Genomic DNA, 21,335 nt, shown 5'->3' with positions numbered 1-21,335 from the left:
CAAAATTAGAGATTGGGATAAGTTAATAGTGAATTCATAATTGTTTAGTTTGTGCATACTCACAGAGTCAGCGAGGTCTTTATGATCTTGTGAAGTACCAAGTGAATCGAGCACTTGTATCTCCATATTTCTTGCATGGATCACGGCAAGATACCAGTGCGTCTCTCGGATGTTTATCGGAATAAACACCTACAAAATAGGTATAAATACTTGCATAAGAATAAAATACATGTAAACACTAACTGTTTTGTTTAGATTTAAACTCATATGTACCATGTCATGGTCTAGGTAAAGTAACACCCTTCGTTCAGCGCTACATATTTGTGTCATGTCTTCAATTGGATATAGCTCCTCTGTTTTAATGTCAACATCGCCATCTCGCTTCAAGAAATTAAACTGGAAAGCATTTTCTATGTGAACGCGACCTCCAGATCGGCACTTTAGATGCTTTTGAGCTTTTATCAAATTTATATAACAGTCTATAACCTGTAAGTGTGTAAGTTGTGGTTAAAAATACCAAAATGAGTAAAAAAATCTATACATAACAAGGTCGCCAAATTTAAAAACTAAGCATGGATTACCTCGTCACCTAGATATGCATTCGGCTGAAATAAACATTCCATCGACTTTCTTTCAACAAAGGCATCATCAATAAGCACGACTTCCACCCTTGGTTCACAAGGGATTTCCTTAATAAAATCGATGAGTGCAAGGTCGCCCTGCGTGCAAATATAGTCTAGAGCAAACAATCGTGAGATACAACTAAAATTAGTTATTACAATAAAATACAAATTAATCCATACAGAACTACGAAAATTATAATACCTTCCGGAACTATTGCGGTTGCCACCGATTTTTTTGGCTTGTTATGACACAAGCCTACAGATAGAAATTCCATTCTCGCGGGACAAAAACCTACATTTTATAAGGTAAGGTAGGCCAGTGTCCATGCTTTGCCATGTTAGTGGAAAAAATAAATGATGATTTAGGATAGTAAGCCAACATGCATAGCAAATTGTTAGATGCATAATAAACTAATAAATATAAATCACCTAGTTTCATATACGTACAGGCCTACTCGGGAAATGGAAACCCCCTTTAGTTGTTTCATATCACCTAGTAATAAATAAATCACCTAGTTTCTAAATTGTTAGCTGCAGTTTAGAAGGTGACTTCGTACCTAAGTGATAAGTATATTCTTTGAGTCTGCTTGATTTGGCTATAACATATGAACACATATATTCTCAGATTTCGTATATAATCCGGGGGTATCACACAAAAAACACCCAACAATTTTGAAGCATGAGAGTAAAACCTGATAAAAGCGTCTGCTCAAAATCAAGGTTAGTTCTTGTCTATGCGAGCAGACAAGTTGCTGGCTTCATGCAGCAGAGGACCACACACATGCTGAAACAGAACTAACCAAACGCAAGGAAAACTACGACACCTTGGCAAGTCAAAATGGAATATGAATACAAGAAAAAATAAAGGCGCAAGGCAATGAGCACCTTTTTTATTGAGGAGATCCCTGTTGAAGATGTCGCGGACAGACCAAAAGAAGACTTGGTTGTCAAGGTAGCTGAGATCAAACTTGTCGTCGTTCTTTGCCCTTGCCTCCACAGCCTCGAACCCCTCTGCCTGCTTCACCGCTTCTTCTTCCACGAGCGCTTATTACATGCAGTGCCACTATCTTCCTCCTCACTTTTGCTGTTTGGAGTCGCCGTACAAGGTAGGAGGAGGAACGGGAGGCGAGGAAAAAGATGGTAAGAGGCCGTTGTGTTTCCTTTTGTTTTGTTGACGGGAGGTGAGGAAGATCCAGGGAATCGCCGCGCGCCGAGAGGCGAGGATGGTGGGGAAGATCCAGGGAGGCGCCGCGCGCGGGGAGGCGAGGACGGGCCTTCCATGACGGGATTGACGAGGGCGATGGAGGGAGGTGCAGGGGCTGCAGTCCAGGGCGCACGGTGGCATGCCGATCTGTGCGGCTGAGACTGAGGTGCGGCTGAGACTGACGAGATTGGCGATCGTTGGGTTTCCTTTTTTTGACTTAACATAGGTAGCTGAGCTCTAAATCCAGCAAGGGAAATCCACTCTTGGTCGCTCCGCCATTCTCGCCCCGCGTCGACGCTCGGTCGATGGAAGGCGCATCCCAGGGATCCTCTCGCCCCCGCCTCGCTGACCTTCGACGGAAGGCGCATCCCAGGGATCCTCCATGGTCGTGCCCTGCCATCCTCGCCCCACGCTTCCTGCCCGCCCGCTCGCATCCTCCGCTCCGCTGCTCGCGCCATCTCAGCGTCATCCGCCCGTCCGAATCCTCCGCGACTGTCGCTCAACCACCTCCGCGCACACACCAGCAGTCCGCGGAGGGACGAGTGGAGGAGGCACCCGATGGTGGGAAACCCACTGCGCCACACCACACCCGGGCTCGACATAATACATTGATCAATACATTAGAGGTCGACCACCTTCCGAAATGTGCTCGAAATTCTCATGTGATAATCTTGTCCAGTATCCTTTCTAGAATGCTACAATTAATTTGGACATGATTGTGTTATTTTTGCACATAAGTACACTACATTAATAGTATTGGAGAAAATATAAAAAGAGTAAAATACCATATCTTGCCATTTTTTAGGGGCCATCCAAAACTATTCGGTTCCACTTCCACAGAATCCTATCTAAGTTTCAGCCTTCATGTTTAGACAACTTGCCTACATAGAGTCTGAGCTGGTAGCCTTGTATTGTCCTAGCCACAATTGGCTTTGGGAAACGGGATAATGAACCACAAACACAATTTGTGTTAGTTTAAGTCTTCGATAACATGTTTTCTTCAATTTTTATAGGAGCTGGTTTGATCCCCTACGGATCCCTAGGTTCAAGTTTTGGACAGAGACAACTAAGAAAGCTCTCAGACGAGACATGACAACAGGTATGATGTGTGCTGCTGGTGGTGTAGAAGTTGCCGCTGCACCTGGAGATCCTTGAGCCACATCTCTTCCTAACAAGGCAAAAGCATTTTGATATAATCAATATGCAAGTTTTTGCACTCTCCTGTGCAGCAATTACAAGTGTCTGCTTGCTTAAGTAGTTTAGCAAAGTGTTCTTACTTTCTGGAGATAGTACTTTGCTGGCATCTTCAGTTTCAAGTGAGCTATCCTTAGTATCTTTTCTAGAGACCATATGGAGAAAGTTAGACCAAGAGATTGTTGCTTGGAAGAGAAAATCAACACAAGAGATTGATAAGATTAGTTTTCTGCACAATTGTGTCTATGTGCTTGCTTGTTGCATCCCTGCTTATTAATTGTGCTCTCCATCTATCTCTTTGTTCATTTTTGTATAGGATTCAGCAATGCGTCATTTATATATGATGCTCTTTCACTGCTTGTTTTGAATAGGTGGATTGGGAGGCGATATGAAATAGTAGCAAATTTGAGTTAGCTTAATTTTCAAGGATGTAACATGTGTTAGCACTATGTGGTTAGTTGGAGGACAGTGGGCAGTTCGTTATCGAGTATAATCACTGTAAGTAAATGAGCAATGTCGTGAATCGTGATGTCAATGCGGTTTGGTGGATTTCCTTCCATGGTTGGGACGTGAGTAAATTGCATGTTTTGGTGGGTTTTAGACTTTTTGGGAAAATGTATCTATACTGAACTAAAACAATTGAGAATAATCAAACTATAACTGAATTATCAAACATCTGAAAAGGCGATTGTATTGACCACTAAGGTAAGGCCCCACCCGTGCCTGTCCCATTGTTTACTTAGTGAATTGAGTTTGTTTGGTCAAGCTGGTACTCGGCAGCGCGATGGGCGGTGGTCAAGCCTCAGTCGAGCAGTGCTCAGGCCCCTGAGGCCAGTGGGCGGCTCTTCGGCCTTAAGCGCACGGTGGGAGCAGCATTTTCAACTGAACCGAATTATTTATATCATGATATCTTCGCTCTAATAATTTGGTCACACATCATTTAGTTATGGCAGCGATCTTCAGTGACCTCCATTTGGACGTTGCAAGCTTAGAGGATCACTGAAGATCGCTGCCATCAAAGCCCCTGGTTTTGGAGAGCGCAAGACTCAGTACTTGGATGATATTGCCATCCTTACTGGAGGTCAGCTAAACTTCCATTCTAAAGCTTCATTTTGATCATGTATGCACCTTATCCATAAACATACTTTGTTTCTGCAGCAACTGTAATCAGAGATGAAGTTGGGCTGTCACTTGACAAGGCCGACAAATCAGTTCTTGGAACAGTTGCAAAGGTTGTCCTTACGAAAGAGTCGACAACAATTGTTGGTGATGGCAGCACCCAGGAAGAAGTTACTAAGAGGGTTGCACAGATTAAAAATCTCATTGAGGTCTGACCTTTTCCTATTCTATTTGCTCACTTGACTTTACTGCTCAGGTGAAAGTCTGAAGCTCTGTTTTTCTGAACCTAAATTTGCAGGCTGCAGAACAAGAATACGAAAAGGAAAAGCTCAATGAGAGGATAGTGAAGCTTGCTGGTGGTGTTGCTGTCATTCAGGTAATGTGAAGTCCAGGGATCGCAATGTGTTATTTGTTCAATGTTCTTTTCATCATTCAATGTTGCAGGTATGGTGGATAACCATAATTCATGTATAGTGTTGCTTGACAGGTGGGAGCACAAACAGAAACTGAACTAAAAGAGATCACACATCATCTATTTGAATGAAAAACGCTCAATGAGAGGATAGCGAAGATGCTCACCTACTCATTTATTGGTGATCCTTAAGCGCCCCTCCGGCAACCACCACCACTAAATCGCCTGCTAGGATTCATGACTCTAAGGTAAGGCCCCACCCGTGCCTGTCCCATTGTTTACTTAGTGAATTGAGTTTGTTTGGTCAAGCTGGTGCTCGGCGGCACGATGGGCGGTGGTCAAGCCTCAGTCGAGCAGTGCTCAGGCCTCAGGAGGCCAGTGGGCGGCTCTTCGGCCTTAAGCGCACGGTGGGAGCAGCATTTTCAGAAGCTGGTGCTCGGCGGCGCGATGGGCGGTGGTCAAGCCTCAGTCGAGCAGTGCTCAGGCCTCAGGAGGCCAGTGGGCGGCTCTTCGGCCTTAAGCGCACGGTGGGAGCAGCATTTTCAGAAGTGTGCGAGCCTACCTGTCAGAAATTAGGCCTACCGTCCAACACAATAGTGCTCAGGCCTCAGGAGGCCAGTGGGCGGCTCTACGTACATTTTCATTTTTCATTTTGTAGTATATAAATGCTACTCGTGCTATGGGTACTCACATGTACTTCTCCATGTAAATCTTACTAAAACTGCTACTCGTGCTATTCGTAGTTATGTAGTATCATTGGCCGTTACTATATAGTTTGGTCAGAGAACTTTTAATTCGTAATCACTGTTGAGATTTGCAAATTGCAGTTGTTTACTATTTTCTCCATATGTTGATGTGTTTGTAATCAAAATGGGGTGGATTGGTAGAGAAGACGGATCATTTTTTGTAGTTGGTTTCAATTGAGTATTTGAGTAAGCTGAATTGCCAAAAGGTTATGGCTTTTCGCTAAAGAAGAATAATCTTCGACCACTGCGTTAAGGAAGGAGAGAGTGACTGACCGGACCAGGCAACCGCATCGCTGTAACGCGAAACGTTCAGTCAGATCAACTCATCAACAGGCCTAGGACCTAAGCTAAGCTCCATCCTCAGCTAATTGTCTGATTTAAGCAGTCCAGCACCGCACCACTCCGGAAACAGAAGCAAGCAGCACAGCATCTAAGATGAACATAAGAAGCAACAAGACTGACATTGTCAAGTACTATATACCACATGCTTTGGTTCCAAAAGGCGACAAAACTTCAAAGGCGAAATCTTAACTTTACGATGGCCCTACAATATATTACCTGCAAGCAAACAGAAGCACGCAGCCAAGTTTATTTTCCTTCTTGAGGTTCAGCTCTCGCTTAGTACTCGACTTCACAGTGATGCTGGTAGTAGTCAACAGACTCCTGGGTGACATTAGGCAATGTTGATGCATGTAAGATAGCCAGTAACCTGTCAGTGATCAAGGGGCACCAGCACCACGTTAAATTAAACTCCTCAAGTTGGTCAAATCCTACAAGCATAAGGATCCTGATTTGGACATCACTGATTCCAATACGATTCAAGGTCAACTTGGTTAGGTTGGACCAAGACTCTCTGAGGCACACCACAAAGTTGCCCAGGACGTTCGGGCACTCATCCAATATAAGTTCCTGCAGAGCTCCCTGGCATGAACGAGCTACAGTGCAAACATGCGTGTCTGTAAAATGGTAGGATTGCAGCTCAACCTTTCTGATCCCATTGTAGTGCAGGATGTCACATATGTCACATAAAATGTGTTCCATGTGATAAGCCTGAACAGATGCTGGAAAGCCAACAAGCCTAAGCTCCTTAAGCCCTCGACACACTATGTTGACCCATTACAAGATAGTTCTCTCACAGTGCTCCATTCTGATCACCTTCAGTGTGGGACACTCACAGGCCACAGCTTCATGAAGATCACATGGTGTCATTATGCCAAAATCACATGAATCCATAATCATTGATTCAATAGTTCTGCTGGTCAAGGACATGACTTCTATTACAGCTTTATATGTAAAAAAATGGAACCTGACAATGCTAGTGCATCTCGAACATCTGGCCTTGTTCCGTAAAGCCTCGCATAGAGCATGGACTCGAACTGGTTCCAGTTCATCGAGTTGTCCATGAGCAGCATCCGCTTGCCGTGCAGCCGCTCTAGGAAGTCTATCCAGTTGAGCCGCTGAGTCTGGGGCGCCGTCAGCGTCATCCATGTCCAGCAGCTCCTGCGTGTACATGACCGACTTCGTCCCCGTCGAGAGCGCCACTTGTTGTCCTGCCTCGCCCTCCTGCTCCTCTCGCTCCTCTCCATGGGGACGGGGACAGTGATATGTTGCAAGGAGTTCCTATCCGGACAGTTATCCTGAAATCGGCACAGAAACACAATACACCAACATAGTAATAAGTGACACCAACAATCTCAGGCGCCAATAAATGAGTGACACCAATAAATGACACAGAAGTACTGAGATTTATCCTAGACACAGGCGCATGTGTATATGCCAGACATGTCAGATACCAGTGCTGCTCTGGACTTACTGAGATTTATGGTTAAGCATCAGTCTAACTCAAAATATCACTTGTGATAGTCTTCATAAGAAAACTGTGGTTCTATAGTATGCCAGGCATGCCCAACGAAGCTTGGTAAGTTCCACATATGGCTACATTAGTTTATACATCAATGTTCTATATCATTACCATTCCTATATACAACTTTCTTCTGTCATATTTGCTCAAAAGATATGTGCTGCACAAGCGCAAAAACACTCGAGTGTTCCGATCCGTGCTTGTGTCAAGTCTGAAAGTGAACAGCGGGAGAGTGATGAACTGAACTACGACTGAAGCAGTAGTAAAAGGAACAAACATGCAGAGAGGGCAAGTAAAAAGGTAATAAAAAAGGCAAGAACAATAGAAGGGTCCCAGTTCCGATGGGCACATGGGCAGGAAGGCAGACATAAGTTTCAGAGTAACAGCATATGTCCTTTGAATGCACAAGCATAAACATGAACCTATCACCGCTTAGAAATTGAATCTAGATCTAGATTTATCATAGAGCAGTTCTACTGATGAATCTAAAAATTATCATAAAAAGTGTTCAGCTAGCTATCATCTTCAGGTCCACGCAAGAGTATTTTAGTTAAAATGGGTTAGATTACGCTTGCGGTAGTGTCTGGAAGCAACATACCAAGCACAGGAGATCGTAGCATCTGGAAGCAATATATACCAAGCTCAAGAAGTGAAGCATGAATGCCCCAACCTATCAAACAGAACAGTTACAAACAAATCAATATTATTTTATAAAGCTCATTAACATCTCCTCATCAAAACGTCACAATTACATTTGAGTGTTAGTCTTGTGTCGGTGTATTTTTATTGAAACAAACAATTGAGTTTTGACAGACTTACCGTAGGTCTAGTTTGTTAGGACCTCCTTGTAGACGATGTTCTTAGTATATGTCCCACAATCTACTGTGGGGTTCTTTCTTACACCGTTCCTCGACGTTTTTTTCCCATCAACGGGTGGGATTGCAAGAATCTTTATGTTTGATCGGGCAGTCGCTCTAGATAGAGCAACATATAGTTGGCCATGGGAGAACACTGGTTCGGGCAAGTATACACCAACATTGGGAATAGTCTGACCCTGTGCTTTGTTAACCGTCATTGCAAAGCTAAGCCGTACAGGAAACTGCTTTCTTTTGAACTGGAAAGGGAACATCTCTTCATCGGAGGGACACAGAGGTATACGCGGCAGGAAAATGCGTTTTCCAGCGTGTTGACCCAGTACAATTTCTGCGTCAATGCTATTTCTTTGGAAACCACGAACGACCAGCCTGGTGCCATTGCAAAGTCCATTCGCAGGGTCTATATTCCGAAGCAATATAACAGGGCATCCAATCTTGAGCTTCAAAACATGTGGTGGCAGCCCATTAGGCGTCAGTGTGTTTAGGAACTCGGGTGGGTAGTAGTTATGGGGATCATCCATGGCGCTATCGAAACTATGGTACACCATATGCTCCCCTTGAAAACGATCAATCATCTTAACATTTATCATATCCACCCATTCGTTCCGTGTTGACAGTATCGCCCTTGAAGTGATGTAGGTCGAATCAGACATATTTTTGTTGAGATTTGGGAAAACGAAGTCTATTAGGTTGTCAAGATCATTGTCACTCCCACTGTAAGGCACACATACCTCGTCAGGAAGACGAATGTCGCCGTCAGTATTTGTGTCCTCAGTTCCACCGCCTACACGCAGCAAATACTCCGCAAACCAAGGGTCGTTTTTTGCCCTCATATTGGTAACAAGCTTTAAGTGGGACATGGACTCCCATAGGTAAGACATCCGTAGCGAAGAAGCAACCACTTGAGCCCTTGACCCTTTACGAACAACAGGCAAGACCTGTCTGAAATCCCCACCGAAGACAATGGTTTTACCACCGAATGGCATCCGGGTCGACCCATTATATCGCGCATGCTATTGTCCAGTGCCTCCACAGCTTGTCTCTTAGTCATAGAAGCCTCGTCCCAGATAATGAGAGATGCTTTCCGTAGCAACTCTGCGGTTCCACTCTGCTTCGTGAAGCTACATACAGCGTCATCGTCAATAGTGAGAGGTATCTTGAAGCGTGAATGGGCGGTTCTTCCTCCAGGCATTATGGAAGCAGCAACGCCAGATGTAGCTGTTGCCACTGCAATCTTGCCCTGGCTGCGTAGCGTCGCGAGAAGCACTCTATATAGGTAAGTCTTTCCGGTGCCACCAGGTCCATCCACAAAGAATAATCCGCCCTGATCAGTGTCAACGGCAGACAGAATCTTATCATAGGCGGCCCTCTGTTCCTTGTTAAGACAGTCTTTGAGAGCCACATCTCCTGCTGCCGGTTCGATAATTTCCTCCTCGTAAACCTCCCTAGCAGTACCAATAGCATCGTCATACGCATCCATGATAGGAGGAAGAGGGAATGTCTTTATGTCCTTTCCCATTGACTGCAGCATGCTCCTAATGTCAATCAATACCATCTGCTCAACATGAGTTTTGCACGGATTCCTGTGTTGATAGTCCTCAGACATAGAATCTAGGTGTTTCTGCCAGAGTACAACCACATCGCTTGGCTCACAGTACACAAGTATTGTGGCAAAAAGTCAGCGCAGCGCCGATGGCATCTGGAAAAGAGCACGTTCAGTGAGACACTCATCCAGTGTGTTGTCCGACTCAAGCAGTCCCCTTCTCTCTGCTGCCTCACGAAAAGTCGGTAGCGTGACACCATCTACTGTCCTTAGATCCACATAGGAAGTGGCGCCAGTCACATGGTTTAGGAGAACACGAAGATAGTAGCGCTCCCCCTCGGCCGGATGAGCAGAGACTATTCTACCGACTTGTCCACCCGTATCTCGTTTCCTCTGTTGCCATACTTTTCCCTTACCACTCTGCCAAGTGTACCATTCAGGGAAGTCACGATACAGGATGCCACGAGCCTCCTTGTGTAGACTATTCGCCTCAAAATGTGCTGTGAGCATTGACCTATCAACACCTGGACGGTTGACGACTCGCTCGACCATTTGCCGCTCGTGAAACGACACCATGTGCATGTTTGGAAGATGGAGTTGCAACTGCATCACAGCTGGAGATATCTGACTAAGCTCAAAGCCGTATATCCTCCATAAGGCTTCTGGAGGAGTCACCCACCTTGCATCTCTGTACTGCTTGATCTCATCTACATCATCATCTGCCTTGCTCGCATCTCTCATAACAACAGAAGCACGATCATGGCCTTTGTATATGTACTTGAACAGGTATTTAACAGCCTTGATGCTCCCACATGCCTCAACATTGATGTGACAGTTGAAGAGACGAAGGAGGTATGGGTTGTAAGGGACAACCCATCTATTGTCCAATTCGCACCCTCGAACCTTTTCGGTACGACCATCGTCACGACGTCTGTAAACAGGGTACGAATCCTTCCCTTGCAAGGTTGTGTCACTGAAATTCCGAGGGTAATGATTCTTGCACGATTTACGACCCTTAGTGCATGGGCAGTTAGGGTTTAGCGACCCACACGGGCCATGCATCATATGCTTGATAACCATCTTTCGTAGTTCAGGGTACTTGTTGCTTGGGATCTCAGCTGAGATCAAAAGGTCATACTGCTCAGGGCATGTGAGCTTGTACTTCCTCTGCATTATGAGTAGAAAATGGGCATGCGGCAAACCCCGCTTCTGAAACTCCACGACATAGACGTAGGCTCGGACCTTACCAAGAATATCCTGTTTAGTCAGCCTATGCTTTAACTCCTGTAGCTTTGCATGAAAGACACGCACTACAAGATCCGGACGATCTTGCGGTGTCTGCCCAGGGAGAAGCTCCCTCCTTATCTCATCCCAGTTAGGGTTACATGTCATGGTAAGAAAGATGTCTGGTTTACCAAACTTGCGCACCAGAGCCATAGCATCCATATACCGACGTCTCATGTCACGAGGACCGCCAATAAACAATGTCGACAACACAGTTCGCTTGCCAATCTTCTCTGCTCTAATATCTCCATCTAGCATGCTATCCACCAAGCCCTGGTATAGGTCTGCCCTTAACCGATCTTGGTTCTTACGTATGAAATCTAAACGAGAGCTCTCAATCTTTATGTACGTGTCGACCGCGAACTGCTGGAAAAGCCGCTTTCCATGAAGTATTGGATTGAATACCCCGGGACGAATCTGGAATTTGTAGCAGTAGTAGTCACGTACAGACACACATAAATGGCTAAGAGATTCTGCAAATGCAAGGATTGAAAAGTGAGTGATGTCGAAAGCATAGTTAATAATGTGCAAATATCTCAAATATCAAATTAACAACTAACCCGCATCTTCATCATTTGCATTACTTGCCCTATGTGTCGCGCGGTATGCATCCACTTCGTCCATGGATACTCCAACCTTTGGGATATTTGCATGCCATCCAAGTTCGCCTCTAGGGAAGAACAATGGATATGATAGTGCATCGTAGCATCCATGGTATGAGCGGATGCAGTGGCTTGAACTGTCCTTCCCATGGAGCATAACACTCTTGCTGAATTGGCCTCGCCCTTCGCTCCCTTCGATCCAGACAGCGGCCACCTCCGAAGTGAGAGGTGTGTTATATGTCTTCTGGTTCAACGTCTGGTCAAGGTTCAATGCGATACGATAATCATCAAAGTTGTCAACGTGGCCCATGGTCCTAAGGTGCTCGGAGTACGGGTTTCCACGTAGTATGTCGACTATCTGTTTGATAACCTCCTTGTCTTTCTGTTGATGCTCTTCACGGCACTTACGGTACCGATGCTCGAGGCTGGGATCATCATCATAAAAGTAAAGCTCAAGGTGTTTATGCTCTGTAACGCCCCGAATTTTGCAGTTGAATTTTTTCTTTTCTTTACTCGCCAAAATTCGGGAGTTACCTTTCCCTTTTCTTTTTCCCCTCGCTAAACCTTGACCTTTTTCAAAGTTTAGCGGGATTCGGTTTGGATCTCCCGTGTAGGAAAAACCCTAAATACCTTATGTTGTTTGATGCACCATGCCGAACCTTGCATTTCTTTTGATTGCTTTGAAAGTGCAAATGCATGCATGTAGAAAGATCGGATTTCGAAAATGAGGAGAAGATCTTTTCTTTCTTTTTCTCTCTCTTTCTCTCTCCTCTTTTTCTCTCTCTCCCGCGCCGTGGGCCGACCCCGGCCGGCCCAGCCGCCCCTGGCGCCCCCCCTTCTGGGCCCAATTGGCCCATGCCGCCCCCCATCTCCCTTTTTCCCAAAACCCTCTCCCTCTCCCTCTCATTTTCCCTCTCTCTCCCTAAGCCGCCGCCCCTACCCCTGCCCTAGCCGCCGCCCCTGCCTAGGCCGCCGCCCCTCCCCGTCGCCGATCGGCCGCCCCGCTCGGCCGCCCCGTCCCCGTCCCCGGTGAGGCCCCTCCCCCTCTCCTCCCTCCCCCTCTCCTCCCTCCCCCTCTCCTCCCTCCCCTTCCCCTCGCCGCTCGGCCCCATGGCCGGTTCGGCCGCCCGCCCCACCCCGCCCGCTCGGCCCCTTGGCCGCGCCCCCGGCCCCCCAGCGCGCCCCCGGCTCGGCCGCCTGGCCAGCCCGGCCGCCCCCCCCCCCCCCCCCCCCCGCGCGCCCCCGGCTCGGCCGCTCGGCCGCCCCGCCCCCCCCTGCTCGGCCGGCTCGGCCGCCCCCTGCGCCGCCCGCCCTCGCCAGCCCGGCCGCCCGCCGCCGGCTCAGCCGCCCCGGCTCGGCCGCCCCTGCGCGCCCCGCCTAGGGCCGGTTCAACCGCCCCTAGGGCCGGTTCAACCGCCCCCCCCCCTCTGTTTTTTTATTTTTTTTTATTTTATTTTATTTACTTTCTGTGATCATAATTACTGTATTTTAAGTAGGCTAATCACTGTTCATGCTATGGGAAAATAGGAAGTTTAATTTAAAATTCCGTTATGTTATTGATTCACGTAGTTAATTGTTTACCCTGTGCAATGTTGATCAACTAAAAGTGATTAGGTTTCCATTAGTATATATAAATATATATAACAGAATTATTTTGTTAAAAACCAATTGTGTCATTAGTGCATAAGATTTAACCCCCTGCGAGACCTTTCCCGTTTCTTTCTAACCATAACAAATGCGTTATCGAATGTCATACTTGGTGCATATTCACTTTATTTGTTATCTTGTATGGTGTACTGTTCTTTTGTATTAAATATGTGGATGGATGTATGTATGTTTGCGCTCGCATAGAGAACGATCCGGTCGAAGAGCCCGAGGAATTCGCAGGAGAAGCCCCTGAGCAGCAGTCGGTTGGTGGAGGCAAGTGTCCTTTGACCTATCTCTGTCCTATTCATTCTTTAATTCACCTCCCGCATTACACATTTATACCTAAGGATTGACTAGCTTTTGTTATCCACGTCCTTGTTTACCTATTTGGGTCGGATTATTACTACTTAGTCTGATGCTATTGCTCAACTCTAATCAATGAACATGATGTGATTATCTATGATACGCTGTTTTCCCGTTCTTCTTTATGATTATACTTGTGGTTTTCAAGGGGACTCGAGCGGTTTCTCGAGTGCCTCTCCGTAAGGACCTGTTCTATGGATGACCGCCCGGGAAAACAGTGCAACCATGAGGGTGGAATGGGGTGCCCTTAGCTGAATAATTAGAGGATCCGGGATGTAGTTCACTTAGCCGTCGTGCCGTCAATGGGGCTCGGTGTATGCGGCTCGCTCTGCCAAGTTTGGGTTCGCCCCTTGGGGAGGAGTGCGGTGCATTTAGGAAACCTAACGGGTGGCTACAGCCCCGGGGAATCTTTGTAAAGGCTACGTAGTGAAACCCTGCCTATTCACCTTGGTAGTGTTTAAGGGTTTGATCGGCCCGAGGCAAGAGGGAATCACGGCTTGTGGGTAAAGTGCACAACCTCTGCAGAGTGTTATGAAACTGATATATCAGCCGTGCTCACGGTTATGAGCGGCCAAGGGAGCTCCAGAGATTAGTGATACTTGATCAGAGATATTTTGGTACAGGTGGCAATGAGATTGATGGTTCTGGTTATGATTATGGTATTGGTAAGTGGTATTCTTTCCGTTTGGAAAGGATACATTGGGTTAATAACTTGGGTTAATGTTAAAACCTGGCTTTCTACTAGTAAGTAATAACCTGACCAACTAAAAGCAACTGCTTGACTGATCCCCACATAAAGCTAGTCCACTACAGCCAAACAGGATACTTGCTGAGTATGTTGATGTGTACTCACCCTTGCTCTACACACCAAACCCCCCCCCCAGGTTGTCAGCATTGCAACCACTGCTCAGGAGAAGATGAAGCTGTGGAAGGAGACTTCCAGGAGTTCCAAGACTACGACGAGTTCTAGGTGTGGGTTAGCGGCAACCCCCAGTCGGCTGCCTGTGAAGGCCGTGTTATCTACGTTTCGTTTTCGCACTTTGATTTATTGTAAGAACTATATGGACGTCTCAGACGTATGATGTAATCGACTATTATTCCCTTTTAATACTATTTTGAGCACTGTGTGATGATGTCCATGTTATGTAACTGCTGTGTACGTGAATAACTGATCCTGGCACGTACATGGTTCGCATTCGGTTTGCCTTCTAAAACCGGGTGTGACATAAGTGGTATCAAAGCCGTGCTGACTGTAGGACCGCTAACCTAGAGTAGAATGGCCGTTCTAAGGACTATAGACCTCTGTCTCTGCCTTGACTTTGATATCCCTTCAAAAGTTGGTCATACCGACCAAACCTATGTTCTACTATATATTATACCTTGCTGAAAATCATGTTTTATTCTAATCCTTCATCTATTTATGATTCATTACTTGCTGGTCATATTAATTCTATTCTTACCCTTTTGCTTGCGATGTCTTTTGTAGATGGCTCGACTTAGACACACTGCACGAAAGTCAGTCATCCCCTTCTTACCCTCCCGCCTTGCTGAGCGTCCGCTTCGCCGTCCTGTGGCCGGACAGTCCAGCCACTTGGAGAGACTACACCACCGCCTGCGTGAGGAGCAGGAGCGTCGACGACAGGAGCAGCAGAGCTCTTCCTTCTCGCTCCACCAGGAGATAGAGTCTGTGAGGAGCTGCTCTCCTGTGCTTCCTCTGGAGGCGCCCCCTGCACCACCACTGGGCGTCCCAGCTTCTGGAGTAGCTGCTGGAGGAGACCCAGACGACGGAGGTGGCGACGACAGCTCGAGCCACGACACCGACTTCTCTGCTAACCCTGAGCCGGAAGGATGGGTTGCTCGACCCATCACTCGCGACGCCGCTCGCGGGTGTCACTTCCACGATGCGCTCGACACCCTGCTACGTCGGGCATTTGACCGGCATACTTGGTCCGTCGAGTATCGCTGTGTGGTCTACCAGCACAGTCGCGGGGTCTACCCGAATCGCTGGGAGGCAACTTGCTTGGTGCGCTGCCCGGAGAACAGTCTCCAGGGTGCGGAGGCCTGTTCAGAGCACTATTCTATCTCTGAGCGGGACTCAGCTGAGGCAGCCATGCAAGATGCTGCACGGCGTGCGCTTTCGCATTACTGCTCGGTTTTCGGTGGGGCAGCTGACGGTCTTGACCTGAAGTATTACCCCCGCCGTCCATCTGGCAGCACAGGAGGCGTGATTGTTTCACCTATCGGTGAGGGCAATCCTAGGTTGAGTAGCACAGTCAACCTAGCCGCCGTGCTAAACACGGAGCTGGACCATGCATTAGACGAGCTGAGTAGGGCTCGTGCTGAGATCGCCCTGCTGCGGGCTGAGCGCGCGGAACGTCGTCACCTGGACGGTGGTTCCCCCGCTCCCGTTGGGACTCAGCACCCGTACCGCTCACCTCAGCGTGGACACCAGTCTTATGGCAATCCCGCCTGCAAGACCAAGATAAACCTAGAACCATAGATCGTTAGAGTTGGATCTTGTAATTAATACGAAATAAATATATACATGGAAGCTTCAGTCTTAGCGTTAGTCTCGGTCTTAGTTAGTTTTAGTTAGACAGGGTAGTTTGCTATATCCTGTGCATTTATGTTTGTCATGATGAACTATGTTTGGTTTGGATCTTTGTAATGATTGTCACCAGAGTGTGGGTATCTCCTGCACTTTGGTTTACCTATTATGTTAATAAAGTTAGTTATATAGTTGGGAAAACCTTTATTCTACTTTCCTCTTTATCTGAGAAGCTGTGTGGTCTGTGTTGGAGATCAGTGAAGATGCTCATCTGTTCAGTGCTGTTGGAGAATTCTATACTCTTTTCTTATGCTGCAAGCTTTGCCAGATCAGTTCTGATGTGTGGTTGCGTTCTGCAGATGTCAGAGAACAGGCGCAGAGGAGGAAGGCGTGCTCAGCAGGAGCAAGCCGGTCAGCAAGATGAGGCGCCCCAGCAGCAGCAGCTGCCGCCCCCGCCCCCGATGTCGATTGAGCAGATGTTTCTGATGCAGACTCAGGCAGTTCAAGCCATCGGTCAGACTCTGGCCGCCATTCAGCAGCAGCAGCAGCAGCAGGCTCCACCCCAGCCTCAGATGACTCAGATGCCTAGAGATAAGCGTGCTGAATTCATGAGAGGTCATCCACCAACGTTCGCTCATTCTTCTGACCCCATGGATGCTGAAGATTGGCTGCGCACTGTGGAGCGGGAGTTGCATACCGCTCAGTGCGATGACAGGGAGAAAGTTCTGTATGGTCCCCGTCTGTTGAGAGGAGCAGCCCAATCATGGTGGGAGTCTTACCTCGCCACCCATGCCGACCCCGACACCATCACCTGGGAAGAGTTCAGAGGTAGCTTTCGTCAGTACCATGTGCCTGCAGGTCTGATGACAGTGAAGAAGGAGGAGTTCCTGGCCCTTAAGCAAGGGTCATCGTCTGTCAGTGAGTACCGGGACAAGTTTCTGCAATTGTCTCGCTATGCTCCTGAAGATGTCAACACCGACGCCAAGCGACAGTACCGTTTCCTGAGAGGCTTGGTTGACCCTCTGCAGTATCAGCTGATGAATCACACCTTCCCGACATTCCAGCACCTGATTGACAGAGCAATCATGACAGAAAGGAAGCGTAAGGAGATGGAAGATCGTAAGCGCAAGATCAGTGGACCCCAGCCTGGAAGCAGCAGCCGTCCCCGTTTCTCAGGCAATCAACCTCAGCAGTTCAGGCAGAACCAGCGTCCACCTCAGCAGCATCAGCAGCGTCAGCAGTATCAGCAGTTCCAAAGGCAGTACCCTCAGAATCAGTACCAGAACCGTCAGAGCAATCAGTCAGGAGGTCAGTTTCAGAAGCAGAATCAGCAAGCACCTCGTCTTCCTGCCCCAGCAACCCAGCAGAACAGTCAGGCAGCACCAGCTCAGGTTGGAAACAGAGCGTGTTTCCACTGTGGAGAGCAAGGCCACTGGGTGATGCAATGTCCGAAGAAGGCAGCCCAGCAGCAGTCAGGCCCCAATGCCCCAGCAAAGCAGAATGTGCCTCAGCCTGGATCAGGCAATCGCTCTCAGCCGCGCTATAATCATGGGAGACTGAACCATTTGGAGGCTGAAGCAGTTCAGGAGACCCCCGACATGATAGTAGGTATGTTCCCAGTCGACTCCCATATTGCAGAAGTGTTATTTGATACTGGAGCAACACATTCTTTCATTACTGCATCATGGGTAGAAGCACATAATCTTCCAATTACTACCATGTCAACCCCTATTCAAATTGACTCAGCCGGTGGTAGAATTCGAGCTGATAGCATTTGTTTAAATGTAAGTGTGGAAATAAGGGGGATAGCGTTTCCCGCCAACCTTATAGTAATGGGTACTCAGGGAATAGATGTCATCCTAGGGATGAATTGGTTAGATAAGTATCAGGCAGTTATCAGTTGTGATAAAAGGACAATCAAGTTGGTGTCCCCACTAGGAGAGGAAGTGGTGACCGAGTTAGTCCCGCCTGAGCCAAAGAAAGGAAGTTGTTATCAGATGGCTGTCGATAGCAGTGAAGCAGACCCAATTGAGAGTATCAAGGTTGTGTCTGAATTCCCAGATGTGTTTCCAAAGGATTTACCGGGTATGCCACCAGAGCGGAAAGTTGAATTTGCTATAGAGCTTCTTCCTGGAACCGCCCCCATCTCTAAGAGAGCTTACAGAATATCTGGACCAGAGTTGGTTGAGCTTAAGAAGCAGATTGATGAGCTGTCAGAGAAAGGTTACATCCGGCCAAGCACCTCGCCTTGGGCCGCCCCTGTCTTGTTTGTGGAGAAGAAAGATGGCACCAAGAGGATGTGTATCGATTATCGAGCTTTGAATGAAGTCACGATCAAGAACAAGTATCCTTTGCCCAGAATAGAAGATCTGTTCGACCAGTTGAGAGGAGCCAGTGTGTTCTCCAAGATCGATCTGAGGTCAGGTTATCATCAGCTCAGGATCCGACCTTCGGACATTCCGAAGACGGCATTCATTACCAAGTATGGTTTATATGAGTTCACAGTGATGTCTTTTGGTTTGACCAATGCGCCAGCATTCTTTATGAACTTGATGAACAGTGTATTCATGGATTATCTTGATAAGTTCGTGGTGGTATTCATTGATGACATTCTGGTTTATTCTCAAAGTGAAGAAGAGCATGCAGATCATTTGAGGATGGTATTGCAGAGATTGCGAGAGCACCAGTTGTATGCAAAGTTGAGCAAGTGTGAGTTCTGGATCAGTGAAGTCCTGTTCTTGGGTCACATAATCAACAAAGAAGGATTGGCTGTGGATCCGAAGAAAGTGGCAGACATTCTAAACTGGAAAGCGCCAACGGATGCTCGAGGAATCAAGAGCTTCATTGGAATGGCCGGATATTATCGGCGATTCATTGAAGGGTTTTCGAAGATTGCGAAGCCAATGACAGCGTTGCTAGGCAACAAGGTTGAGTTCAAGTGGACCCAGAAATGCCAAGAGGCCTTTGAAGCGCTGAAAGAGAAGTTGACAACAGCGCCTGTCCTAGTCTTGCCTGATGTGCACAAGCCCTTCTCGGTGTATTGCGATGCTTGTTACACAGGTTTGGGATGTGTGTTGATGCAAGAGGGAAGAGTTGTGGCTTACTCGTCCCGACAGCTGAAGGTTCATGAGAAGAACTACCCAATCCATGATCTAGAGTTGGCAGCAGTGGTTCACGCACTGAAGACATGGAGGCACTATCTGTATGGACAGAAATGCGATGTTTACACAGACCACAAGAGTCTGAAGTACATATTCACTCAGTCAGAATTGAACATGAGGCAACGAAGATGGTTAGAATTGATCAAAGACTATGAGTTGGAGATTCATTACCATCCAGGAAAAGCGAATGTAGTGGCAGATGCTTTGAGCAGAAAGAGTCAAGTCAATCTGATGGTCGCTCGTCCGATGCCTTATGAGTTGGCCAAAGAGTTTGACAGGTTGAGTCTCGGGTTTCTGAACAATTCGCGAGGAGTCACAGTTGAATTGGAACCTACCTTGGAGCGCGAAATCAAAGAAGCGCAGAAAAATGATGAGAAGATCAGTGAGATTCGGCGATTGATTCTAGATGGCAGAGGCAAAGACTTTCGAGAAGATGCAGAAGGTGTGGTATGGTTCAAAGACCGCTTATGTGTTCCCAATGTCCAGTCTATTCGGGAGTTGATTCTTAAGGAAGCTCATGAGACAGCTTATTCGATTCACCCTGGCAGTGAGAAGATGTATCAGGATCTGAAGAAGAAATTCTGGTGGTACGGAATGAAAAGAGAAATCGCAGAGCATGTGGCTATGTGCGATAGTTGTCGAAGAATTAAGGCAGAACACCAGAGACCAGCTGGATTGTTGCAACCGTTGCAGATCCCTCAGTGGAAATGGGATGAAATTGGTATGGATTTCATAGTCGGATTGCCTCGCACTCGAGCCGGCTACGATTCCATTTGGGTAGTAGTGGACCGCTTGACCAAGTCAGCCCACTTCATACCTGTCAAGACCAACTACAACAGTGCAGTATTGGCAGAATTGTATATGTCTCGGATCGTTTGTCTTCATGGTGTGCCAAAGAAGATAGTGTCAGACAGAGGAACGCAGTTCACCTCTCATTTCTGGCAGCAGTTGCATGAAGCCTTGGGCACGCATCTGAATTTCAGTTCAGCTTATCACCCGCAGACAGATGGTCAGACTGAAAGAACCAATCAAATCCTTGAAGATATGTTGAGAGCCTGTGCGTTGCAAGATCAGTCCGGATGGGACAAGCGATTGCCTTATGCGGAGTTTTCCTATAACAACAGTTACCAGGCCAGTTTGAAGATGTCACCGTTTCAAGCGCTGTATGGAAGGAGTTGCAGAACTCCGTTGCAATGGGATCAGCCTGGAGAGAAGCAGGTGTTTGGGCCAGATATTTTGCTTGAAGCCGAAGAGAACATCAAGATGGTCCGAGAGAATCTGAAGATAGCGCAATCAAGGCAGCGAAGCTATGCAGACACAAGAAGAAGAGAGCTGAGTTTCGAAGTCGGAGACTTTGTCTATCTGAAAGTGTCACCGATCAGAGGAGTCAGAAGATTCGGAGTCAAAGGCAAGCTGGCACCCCGCTACATTGGTCCGTATCAAATTCTCTCAAAGCGTGGAGAAGTGGCTTATCAGCTCAGCCTGCCAGAGAATTTGTCTGCTGTGCATGATGTCTTTCATGTGTCTCAATTGAAGAAGTGTTTGCGTGTGCCAGAAGAGCAGTTGCCAGTGGAAGGTCTTGAAGTCCAGGAGGACTTGACCTATATTGAGAAGCCAGCTCAGATCCTTGAGGTTGCAGATAGAGTCACCCGAAGGAAGACCGTCAGAATGTGCAAAGTCAGATGGAGTCACCACTCTGAGGAAGAAGCAACCTGGGAGCGTGAAGATGATCTGATGGCCAAGTACCCGGAGCTCTTTGCTAGCCAGCCCTGAATCTCGAGGGCGAGATTCTTTTAAGGGGGATAGGTTTGTAACGCCCCGAATTTTGCAGTTGAATTTTTTCTTTTCTTTACTCGCCAAAATTCGGGCGTTACCTTTCCCTTTTCTTTTTCCCCTCGCTAAACCTTGACCTTTTTCAAAGTTTAGCGGGATTCGGTTTGGATCTCCCGTGTAGGAAAAACCCTAAATACCTTATGTTGTTTGATGCACCATGCCGAACCTTGCATTTCTTTTGATTGCTTTGAAAGTGCAAATGCATGCATGTAGAAAGATCGGATTTCGAAAATGAGGAGAAGATCTTTTCTTTCTTTTTCTCTCTCTTTCTCTCTCCTCTTTTTCTCTCTCTCCCGCGCCGTGGGCCGACCCCGGCCGGC

At 47.2% G+C, this 21,335-nt stretch overlaps 1 long non-coding RNA gene across 1 annotated transcript; it reads left to right on the top strand.

Moving 5' to 3' along the window:
* The first annotated feature begins 4,010 nt into the window (after nt 1–4,010).
* LOC103627181 (uncharacterized) lies at nt 4,011–4,670 on the top strand. The gene is made up of 4 exons (XR_553461.4): nt 4,011–4,102; nt 4,180–4,349; nt 4,439–4,516; nt 4,628–4,670. It is a non-coding gene; the product is annotated as an uncharacterized lncRNA (long non-coding RNA).
* The last annotated feature ends 16,665 nt before the right edge of the window (nt 4,671–21,335 follow it).

Source organism: Zea mays, chromosome 5, assembly GCF_902167145.1.
Source record: "Zea mays cultivar B73 chromosome 5, Zm-B73-REFERENCE-NAM-5.0, whole genome shotgun sequence".
NCBI lineage: Eukaryota > Viridiplantae > Streptophyta > Magnoliopsida > Poales > Poaceae > Zea > Zea mays.
Note: the sequence above shows the minus strand (reverse complement) of the source record. Positions and strands in the feature narration are given on the sequence as shown.